The 10,305-nt window shown below is 39.9% G+C and overlaps 1 long non-coding RNA gene across 1 annotated transcript; it reads left to right on the top strand.

Moving 5' to 3' along the window:
• The first annotated feature begins 831 nt into the window (after positions 1–831).
• LOC138984685 (uncharacterized) lies at positions 832–9,755 on the top strand. The gene is made up of 3 exons (XR_011461944.1): positions 832–989; positions 8,680–8,865; positions 9,715–9,755. It is a non-coding gene; the product is annotated as an uncharacterized lncRNA (long non-coding RNA).
• The last annotated feature ends 550 nt before the right edge of the window (positions 9,756–10,305 follow it).

Here is a 10,305-nt window from a genome sequence, read left to right as displayed (position 1 = left end):
GTATTTATTTGAATGACTCTCCCTCTAAATAAAGGGGCCTTATAAAGTTTTTTTTTTTTTTAATAAAGGTTTATTTTCACATCAGCTATTTGCTTTCCTAAGCTAAAACCTCAGTTGAAGGCTCTGAGCAGCATACAAGCCGAATTCCTGCTTTTCTGGTCGGGATGGGGCTGTTGGAGGGTGATAAAAGCAGCAGCTCAGGCCCTTCAGCAGATTTGGTTTTTCCAGCCCTGTCATTCACTTTACCTTTGAGAGGGGAACAAGACGGCTGGTAGAGATTAGGAATGGTAATGTAAAAGTTTCTACCTACTGCATAAAATTCTTTCAAATTAATGCAAGCATTAAATTGTCAATGATTTTTCACATAAAGTAGATATTAAACTGTGCATGCCCGCTGGTGTTGGTATAAATTTTTGTCAGCATTTTTGGCACACGAGGTCTGAGCCTGGGGGTCAAGAAATGTTTTTAACCAAACTTTGTTGTTTCAGTTGCTTTTTTTGCACTCGTGTGTTGTAACTCAAACATCGAATCTTTTCCCAAAAATGAAATTTGGCAGGCCATTAGTCCGTAATGTGGTCTAATGCCTGTGGGTATTTTTTAAACATGTAAATGGCCAAGATATTTAGGTTTTTGAGGTTGAAGAACCGTGCATGCACTCTTAACAACTTCTTTTTCAGCTACACTTAGTATGCATATTTATCTCACATGTGTATTATGTAGCACACCGATTAGACTGGAGATTAGTTGGGAAAATATACAAACGCCTCTTCACAGGAGGAGAATGTCTCTCAGAGCGTGAGTTGATATGTCTCCTCTTTTTACTAGGGAGTAAAAGGTAGCCCGCGGCACACTCGGTCACCAGGGCTCTGTCCTGAAGTGAGGCCACTTCAGCTATTCCCACTCATCCACGGTGCTAGAAGACTGAAGATGGGAGCTGTCCCCAAGCCTGCTGACTGACTCCATAGCCAAGTAACGTCCAAAGAAGGAGGGTGAGCATCTTACCTCACGGTTCTAAATCCTGTCTCCCGTCTCGTTGCCCTAACCTGTACCAGTGCCCCGTGGACACGAATGCTGGGCTCGTCCCAACACTGCAGGATCTCCACACGGAATCCAAAGTAAACACTCAGAGCATAAAGAAAACACATTACAGCCTAATCCACTGTCCAGATCATTGAAAACTAACAGTTATTACCTCATTTGAAAGTAATTTTTAACAATTAGCTTAGGAAAGTATTTCATAATTTTTTGCTAGCCTTACACAAACTCAAAATTTTTCATGTAATCAATTAAATCTGGCAGCATAGCATCAGGCACTCATTAGGCTGGGCTGCTTGAAATTCATGTACAATTTCTTCCTTATGCTGATCCGCAGGAGCTTTTAAACTTGCTCTGGGATGCTGGCAACATCCCCCAAACATCTCAGACACATTGTCTCTCTGAACCTGAACTTTTTTAATGGTGGTTAAACATGTTGTCTGCTTTAGTTTCCTGTCTATCTTCATCATGAGCTAGCACCTGTTTCCAATAAATTATACGCAGAGTTGTATCAGCAACACCTTGGCAACAGCTGCCACCCTTAAAAGCGGAGTGCCCTTGAGGACAATACACCTGTGAACACATAGCGTGTTTATTTAGCTGAAAGCCAAAACTCCAAGTTACATAAAGCAATTATCTAAAGCCTAATGTATGCCCATTATTAACACAAAATAACCCTGTTCTTAAAAACCAATAAAAATCTATTTAAAGGATTTTTCCAAATCCCACTGAAATTTGTACTCAACTAGAGACCTAGTCTTCGCCTGGGACTTAAAATTCTAATGGTGGGCAAGGGAGAGGTTTGTATGTGAGTTATAATTTTCTTAGCTCATGCCTGGAATTTGGGGCCTGAGCATGTATGGGTGGTACAGTCAAAGCTTTTGACTGACGAGAAACGACATGCTTATTAAAAATAATCTTTGTTACAAGTCATTTTAAAAAAAAAGTTTGACTATGGTCTAGAGGTTGGAAAAAGAAGTGGATTGTTTCAGTTTATATTTAAACGTAAGAATAGTTCATCCCAGGATACCTTTCTTTATTTGTACAACCCGCCTTTACCTTATAGTTTATTAGCTAATAGCATTACCCTTAGGTAATGGGGTTAGCGATATACTAATGATGTAAATGAACCAGCGTTAGGTAAAGAGCTTCAAACTTCCATCCTGTCACGTGAAATAATTAATAAAGAAAATTCTGGCCAATTACAGTGCTGTTCTTTGGAAGGAATGATGCTAAAGCTGAAACTCCAGTACTTTGGCCGCCTCATGAGAAGAGTTGACTCATTGGAAAAGACTCTGATGCTGGGAGGGATTGGGGGCAAGAGGAGAAGGGGACGACAGAGAATGAGATGGCTGGATGGCATCACTGACTCGATGGACGTGAGTCTGGGTGAACTCCGGGAGTTGGTGATGGACAGGGAGGCCTGGCGTGCTGCGATTCATGGGGTGGCAAAGAGTCGGACACGACTGAGCGACTGAACTGAACTGAACTGACTGACAGTGCCTGCTGCACCGAGTTCAGTTTCCAGAGTGTTTGACCTGAGGCCCTTTCAAGAAATGGCACCATGTATCACATATTCTTGAGCTGTATGTAAAAACAGAGAATAGCTATTGTGTCTCCCACCTTGAGGTCTCTTGAAATCTGAGTGATTTTTTTGCTTAGGGTTTGTAATATGTTAATCCCTGTCGGATACTTCCTGTTGACATTTAACTGATGGACTTATAGTCACTTAGGTGCGAACGTGTTTTAGCACTTCTGTTTGGCTGAATGCTAATACTGTTGGAAGTAACTGCTGATGAGTATTACAGCTCCCAGCTTGGCCCCCATCAGTGTCGCTGATGGTTCACTTGCAGTACACATGAGTGAGTGCCTGAAGCCTGAGAATTGGACTTTGGAAGGAAGTTTAGAAACTGCCGGCCTATGACTTATGACAGAGCCCATAACACACCAGGGCGGTCATGCTTTCCTAATACTGGCCATGTGAGTGACGATGAGTTACATTGCAATAGGTGGGGGAGAGACTTAAGAACGTGGCACACCATGGCCATAACTACTTTATTCTCCTTTTTGCAAATTGCTGCTGCTTTCATTTATTGAGCAACTGGTTTTCTGGTAACTTATTCCAGACTGCAAGCTGGGGACACTAAGATGCATTAGACAGGTGATTGTCCCTCTTGCTGAATTGCGAAGACCTCTTCTGTGTGTTCGAAACATCTGTGATGTGAGACCAAGGTTCTAACTGTCATTCTGTCACCATGGGTATAGTTGGCCTGGAGCAAGCCAGTCGACCCCTAGCAGCCAGTTTCCTCCCTTGTAAAACATGAAAAACAATTCCGGTGGCATCTACATCAGAGAGGTGACATAAAACTCAAACATAACAACTAGTGCAAGTATATCCTGCAGATTTCAAGCTCTGAGTCCTTTTGTGGGCCCTTTGGTTCTTGAACTTTACTAGCCCTGAAGTTAATTCTTTAGGTGGCCTATTGTGAGTTTGAAAACCCAACATGAAACTCGCAAAACGCTGCCACAGCAGTGGTTTCATTATCAAAACTGTAGCAAGCATTCCAGCTGGACTAATTCCCCACTTGATTCACTCAATGTGTAAGGAGATCTTTCAGCCAGACTTCAATGGGGTTGGGGGGAAGAAATATATATATATACATGTGTATATATACACACACGTACACATATAAAATTAGGAAAAATATGTTTTCCTTTCCTAGTAAGTATAGCATTATGTTAATTCAGTGGTCTCTCTATAAAGATATAAGACTTCCTCCTTTGATTTATTTTCATGATTAGGGGCCCTCACAAACAACTGCCTGTAAATGTGAGAGGCACCCAGGTCAGGAGTAACCCAGGAGTAGATTTTCAAAGGAGGGCTCAATCTATCCCCCCTGGAGAATTTATCTTTATTAAAGGTCAGCAAATGTAGAGCATGCTTTGCTAATTCACCACGTGTATGGGCAATAAGTCATGAGTACAAGTTTGCACAGAAGATAAGATTTGCTATGTTTTAGATAAACTCGTTTTTGAATATTGAGAAGGTATTTCAAAAAACATTTTAGAATCCTACTGGTCTCTCTGCCTGCTTGTCAGATTTCCCATTAGTGATGAAGCCCTGCCAAGTATAGATTCAGTACTGGTCATGAAACTAGACCTAGGTTTGTGGTTGCTTGATAATAACTATGATAATAAATTCATCCATTAATTTCTTTCCTGTTTCCCTCCATGGGTAACATTAAACTAAGATGTTATGCTATTGGATGGAGAAAATCATTTTCACTCACTCACACACATACTCACACACAGACACACGCACACACACACTTTGGAATTCCATTAGGCTGCTAATTTCCAAAAACTATAGATGTCCCTCCTAAAGCATGATGGAAGAATAATGCAAAAAATTGGAAATAAAATGCCTTGTGACCTGGAACTATCAAAAGCTATTAGACAAAGTGAGAGGCTCCACGGAGATGGACAAGTGCTTTAAAACTAAATTCATAAAGAAAATAATATAGTAGCCTTTATATGATTAACCAGGCAAAACTTGTCTTTGCTACAAGCTGTCCTATAAATAAATGGAGCCAGGAATAACAAGTGAACTGTTGTGAGGTTTTCTTTTGTTTTTTGATGGGAGGGCAGGGTAGGCTAGGCTAGACAGGGGAAAAAAAAAAAAAAAAACTCTCTCTTACTTTCGGCCTCAGAGAATTTGTGCACCTCTTTGGGGCATCTCGATGGACTGTTTTCCTCACAAACAGATGAGTGTAGAAGTGCCATTTTATCAGATTTAAGATTAGGCTTCAGATTTAAGTCTGTCCCATACTTGGGTGGAGTCCAGCCTTTCTGCCTACATGCATTGAAACAAATCAGTGGATCAATGATGATTTCCTCTTCTTTTCTCACCCTCTTTACCTGGAAAGCAAGGTAGAGGATGAAGAAGAAGCAGAGTGATATTCAGGTGTCGTCCTTTTGTGTGAGGGTGAGTTTGAGCAAGCTCCAGGAGTTGGTGATGGACAGGAAAGCCTGGCGTGCTGCAGTCCATGGGGCCGCAAAGAGTCGGGCATGACTGAGTGGCTGAACTGACTGACTGACCCCAAGCTTGACGTTCCAAGAGAGGACAGACCCCAGAAGAATGATTCTAGAGTTAAAACTATACTTGCTTGTATGGGATTTGATTTAAGCTCTTTTTGAACTGACAATTCATTGTTTAAAAATGCATATCTGCACAACCAGTTGTGGTCAAGAAGTTGATTAGCAAAAGAATGTTCTTCAGTTCCTGGAAATCCTATATTAAGAACCATCCTGGTATTTGTTAAGGAAAAGATTACCCATGAGTTACTAAAATGCATCGTGTTTTAGCAAAGAGATGGTTTGGAGAAGGAACTCAAGGATGGGAAAAGGATCTAAGAAGAAATCTAGAAACATCAGGATTCTGAAAGAAATGTGTCTCTCAGGAAGAACTTAGAAAGAGATGAGAATTCCTAAGATTAAGAGGATCCTTATTATTTCAGTATTGAAGAGAGATGCAACCCCTGATACAGGAGAATGAGGTGCTAGTCACAGGGATAAGCTGAATGCACGTTTCCTAGCATCTTCACTTGCTCCCTGTGTGTCTGTGGGCAAGTTATTCAACCTCTCTATACTCCATTTTCTGCATCTTTCAAAAGGAAGATAAAGTACCCATCTCAAGGGGCTTAAATGGAGATTCAAAGAAATAATGTATGTTAAGTGGACAAAGTACTAGGTATAGTATCTAGAATATTCTAAATGCTCAATGAATGATAGCTTTTATTAGTTTATAAACTAGAACTTCAAGCTTTATCCCTGGAGTAGAAATAGGCATGTCTGTGGGATTTGAGAAAGACAGGGAGGGGCATGTATCATGGACAAGCGTCTCTCAAGCCCATGGGCAATACGTGACACGTAAGAGGTGTTCGGTGAATTTCTCTCAAGGGATGAATCACGAAGATCAGGTGTTTCAGTTCAATGAGCTGAGACTGATCTTCACTTGCCAAATGTTTTTTGACTGCTTTCTGAAATACCCAGTAGAAATAGTAAGGTTATCCCACTGTTCTTGTCAAACCAAAAAACACAAGTGAACAAAAAGACATTCTGGAACATTGGGATATGATCAAATCAGTTCTAGAATGTCACTGTGCACCCCTTCTCACTATGTAACCTGTGATCTTGCCCAAAGCTCCTGCAGGGATTGCTCTGATTTGGCCTGTTTATGTCAGACTTCCTGAGCATGAGAATAAGTCAGTAATGAAGGTTGTAATGCAGGACTGGGCAGCTGGCTTCTTTGCCAGACTCCATACGGACATTCTGGGGTGGCAAGGTCAAGAGAAGGATACAGAGACATGAGTAGTAAATAGACAAAATGCCCCCATACTCTCTTGGCTTTGTCCCCTGTCACTGGCATGGGACAGAGAGCTAGAGTCAAAGCAAAGGATGCATGCCATTCAATAAATAGCATAAGGTGGGGAAAGAAGGAAGAAGGGGGGAGGAAGGGAAACCCACTATTACAAAGTCAAGCTCAAGTAATGTACTCAAGCAATGATTGTTACCTGAGTTGTGATATAATCAAAGACGCAAGAATCATTTAGTTCACTGTGACTTTATGCCATGAAACTTCATAAAAAATGGATTGGATAATGAGACAGGAAAAGAAATTATGGAATGTAAGTCATTCTTCCTATCTATGAGCCCCTGTTCTGGATCTAAAATATATGTAGGTCTATCAATGTAGAAAAGGAGCAATGTCAAACCCCTCCCAGGAGTAGGAGGGTGCTAGGATATACAAAGTGGGATGTCCACATTAAAAGACTTGGCCAGGCTCTACTTCTTAGGATAGGGTTTGGGGCAGGCCCCAGATAACCTTCGAGGAATATCTGGATTTTGAAATGTAGACTTGAGTATAGTCAGAATCATTATAAATTCCAGTTATAGTTATGCTGTGGATTTAAGTTATATCTCATTGTCTCTAAATGCATAGAATGATAATTAAGGGGAGGGTGTAATATTGTTTTTAATATCTTTCGTGTGCTTGGCACTGTGCTTTTGCATTTCACTTAATCCTTCCATATTACTAGGAAGTAGATATTATTCCTTATTTTACACATGAGGAAATTGAGGCCAGAGAGGGTCTTGCTGAGAAGTCCTGCAACTACAGAGTTGTAAAGCTGAGATTATGAACTGGTTCTATGTGTTTTTTCTTCCATACAAGAGAGACTCAGAAACTGGCTGGGGAGGGTATAAAAACTGAAGTTGTGAGCATTATTAAAAGCAAAATGTGATATTGTCATGTGGACATATTGTAATTAAGCACTGAAAATATTATTCATTTATGAAAAAAATGATCTAATTATCCATACTGGAAGTGTACATTTCTTGCATGAACTTTGAAAATATATGTTCTATAATCTAGAAATTTTACTTTGCATCTCAGTATTTACTGTACAAAAAAATTTACAAATGAGTACAAGGAAGTATGGCCAAGGTTGTTCATTGTCACATTTCTATAAGAGTAAAAACAAAGCTAAATCAAACCAACTAAATAAACAAAAACTCTTATGGCCTGTTGATGAGAGAAGTAAGAGGGGAAATTTTCAAAACAATATGAAAAAATTCTTAGATCTGTATAATGAGTTTTCGGATTGAAAGGGACATCTGGTGTTCAACCAAACGAGTACAAAATAACTCATAACAAGGTATATTATCATGAAGTTTCAAACATCACAATAAAGAAAACATCCTACAAGCTTCTGGACAGAATAATGGGTCTTATGTCAAGATTCAGGCGTCAGAATGGCATTGGTCTTCTGAAAGCAGCATTGGAGGATTAGGTATCAATTTAGCTGATATGCATGGCCACGTTGAGAGAAGGTAAAGTGTTCTTTTAGAGAGTTTGAGGATTAATTGTTGCTAGGTAGATAAGAAACAACAGATAAAAGTGAGGTGCTTTTCAATTCCAAGAAAAACAGAATTCTCTAGAAAATAAAACACATAATCGTAGTACCGCATGTGCTATCAATGAGGAGCACTTAATAACATTAATAATATAATAAATGTATTTGTGCATAAGTATTTACACTGTATTAGAGATTTGGGGAGAAGAGAAATATATGCATGTAAATGGGGTGACTGGAAAAGGAGAACTAAATCTTCATCTCTCTAAAAAGTCAATGGATAATATGCAGCATGGAAAAAAAAATAGCTTTATATTTATCTTATTTAGAACACCAGAAGAAATTATTTCTGTGGCAAGTGGGATTTGGGGATGAGATGGGGAGCTGCAAAAGCCTACTGTCTTTATCTTAAAACCTTGGGGTGCTGTTTTACTTTTTAAAATATGTGCATCTATTAGTTTGAATGTTAAACTTAAAATCAAAACTTTTGCATGTTTCCTGGAAACATTTAGAATGTAAAAATGTGTAAAAATTTAAACAAGATTATTCATACTTTATCACCCAGATATGTCCACACTGTTAGTACTGAAAGTATGATCTTCTGTTCGTATTTCCTTTCTGCTGAAACACACTTTGATGAAATCATACAGCATTTGAGTTGTATATGCTTCTGTTAGCATACAGCTCATTTATTCTCTCTGCCTCTCTTTCTCTCTCTCTGCCTCACTAGCTTTGAAGAGTTAGGAGACCTTGCTGGGGAACTGCACATGGCAGGGAACTGTGGGCAGTCTCCTGAAACTGATGACATTCTTGACTGACAGCCAGCAAGAAGCGTGCAGTCTTATCAGGAAGGAATTGAATTCTGCCAACAACTTAAGTGAGCTTAGAAGTGAATCCTTACCCAGACAATTCCCAGGTGAGATCACAGCCCCAGCCAAAACTCTGAAGTCTTTTGAGACTCTAATCAGAAGATCCATCTAAAGCCATGCCTGAAGTCTTGGCAAACAGAAACTTCAGGATACATTTGTTGTTTTGAGCCATTAAGTTTGCGGTGGTATAATTACATAACAATAGAAAACTAACACTTGTCCCATTGGAGGAATTCAGAATTTGAGGAAACTCTTGGGAGCGGACTATGAATAAGAATGTATAAAATTGGAACACCCAGCATCATACTGCTCTTGCTGGGGATGAAGGTCAAGGTACACGGGGCACCGGCTGCAGAGAACAGCCCTGACCTTTCTGAACCAGGATCCTCTTGTTTTCACTCTGTGGAAGTGCTGACATGTCAGCTGTTTTTGCATGTGCGAAAAGATCTTACACAGAGGGCTCATGTCTTAGAACACGCGCGTGGTGTTTGTACAGCAAAAATAATGTTGGTTTGCAGAACCTACATATATAGGATTTTACTAGAGCAGAGAGGCCTTGGAAAAACCTCCCAACCCAGCAAGCTTGTGTTTTCTTTTCAAAGAAATACCAACCAAGCTTAATGTAAATCAATAGAGAAGGTAACAGTGAAAGGGGGTGGGGGGAATTACATAAGCACAAGATAACAAAAAAGAAAGTGGCAGACAACGTATATGAACCTGGAGGAGTGAAAATTCAATGAAAATGTAAGTGTAACTAATTGTTTCTCAGAAACGAGGCTGATTTACCTCCCTATTAGAAGGAGGCCCTAGCTGAGTGCCCTTTAATTGAAAGGAAAGAATGTACCTTATACACGTCACAGTCACTTGCTTACTAAAGGTTACTGTTCTCTTTCCAGCACCTGTGGCAAGAATTGGGATATGTCGAATTGGAAGAAGAAAAAAAAAAAAAAAAGGCAAAGATATTAGCAAAATAGTTTAAAGGAAAAGCTATGAGAGAAGATGGAAACAACTTACAATGATCCAAAAGGGAGACATTAAGGCAAGAGGAAATGTTAATGTAAGCTAAAAACACTTCTGTCTGGGAAGAAAATGAAAAATTCCCCTAAAGGGCAATTCAAAAGCAATAATAAGCATAGTGAAAGTACAATGCACACCTATTGAATTAAACAACAAGAATATTGAAAATGATTAGTTAGCATATGGAGTCTTCCTTGTGCCAAACTTGTATTCATTCAGCAAATATAAGCATGCACTAACTCTTTTATGGGCTTCCCCAGTGGCCAGCAGTAAAGAATCTGCCTACAATGCAGAAGACACAGGAGATGTGAGTTCAGGCCCTGGATCAGGAAGGTCCCCTGGAGAAGGGAATGGCAACCCACTCCAGTATTCTTGCCTGGAGAATTCCATGGACAGAGGAGCCTAGCGGGCTACAGTCCATGGGGTCGCAAAAAGTCGGATGCAACTGAACACACACACACACACACACA

The sequence above is a fragment of the Bos mutus genome, chromosome 22 (genome assembly GCF_027580195.1).
Source record: "Bos mutus isolate GX-2022 chromosome 22, NWIPB_WYAK_1.1, whole genome shotgun sequence".
NCBI classification, from domain to species: Eukaryota; Metazoa; Chordata; class Mammalia; order Artiodactyla; family Bovidae; genus Bos; species Bos mutus.
Note: the sequence above shows the minus strand (reverse complement) of the source record. Positions and strands in the feature narration are given on the sequence as shown.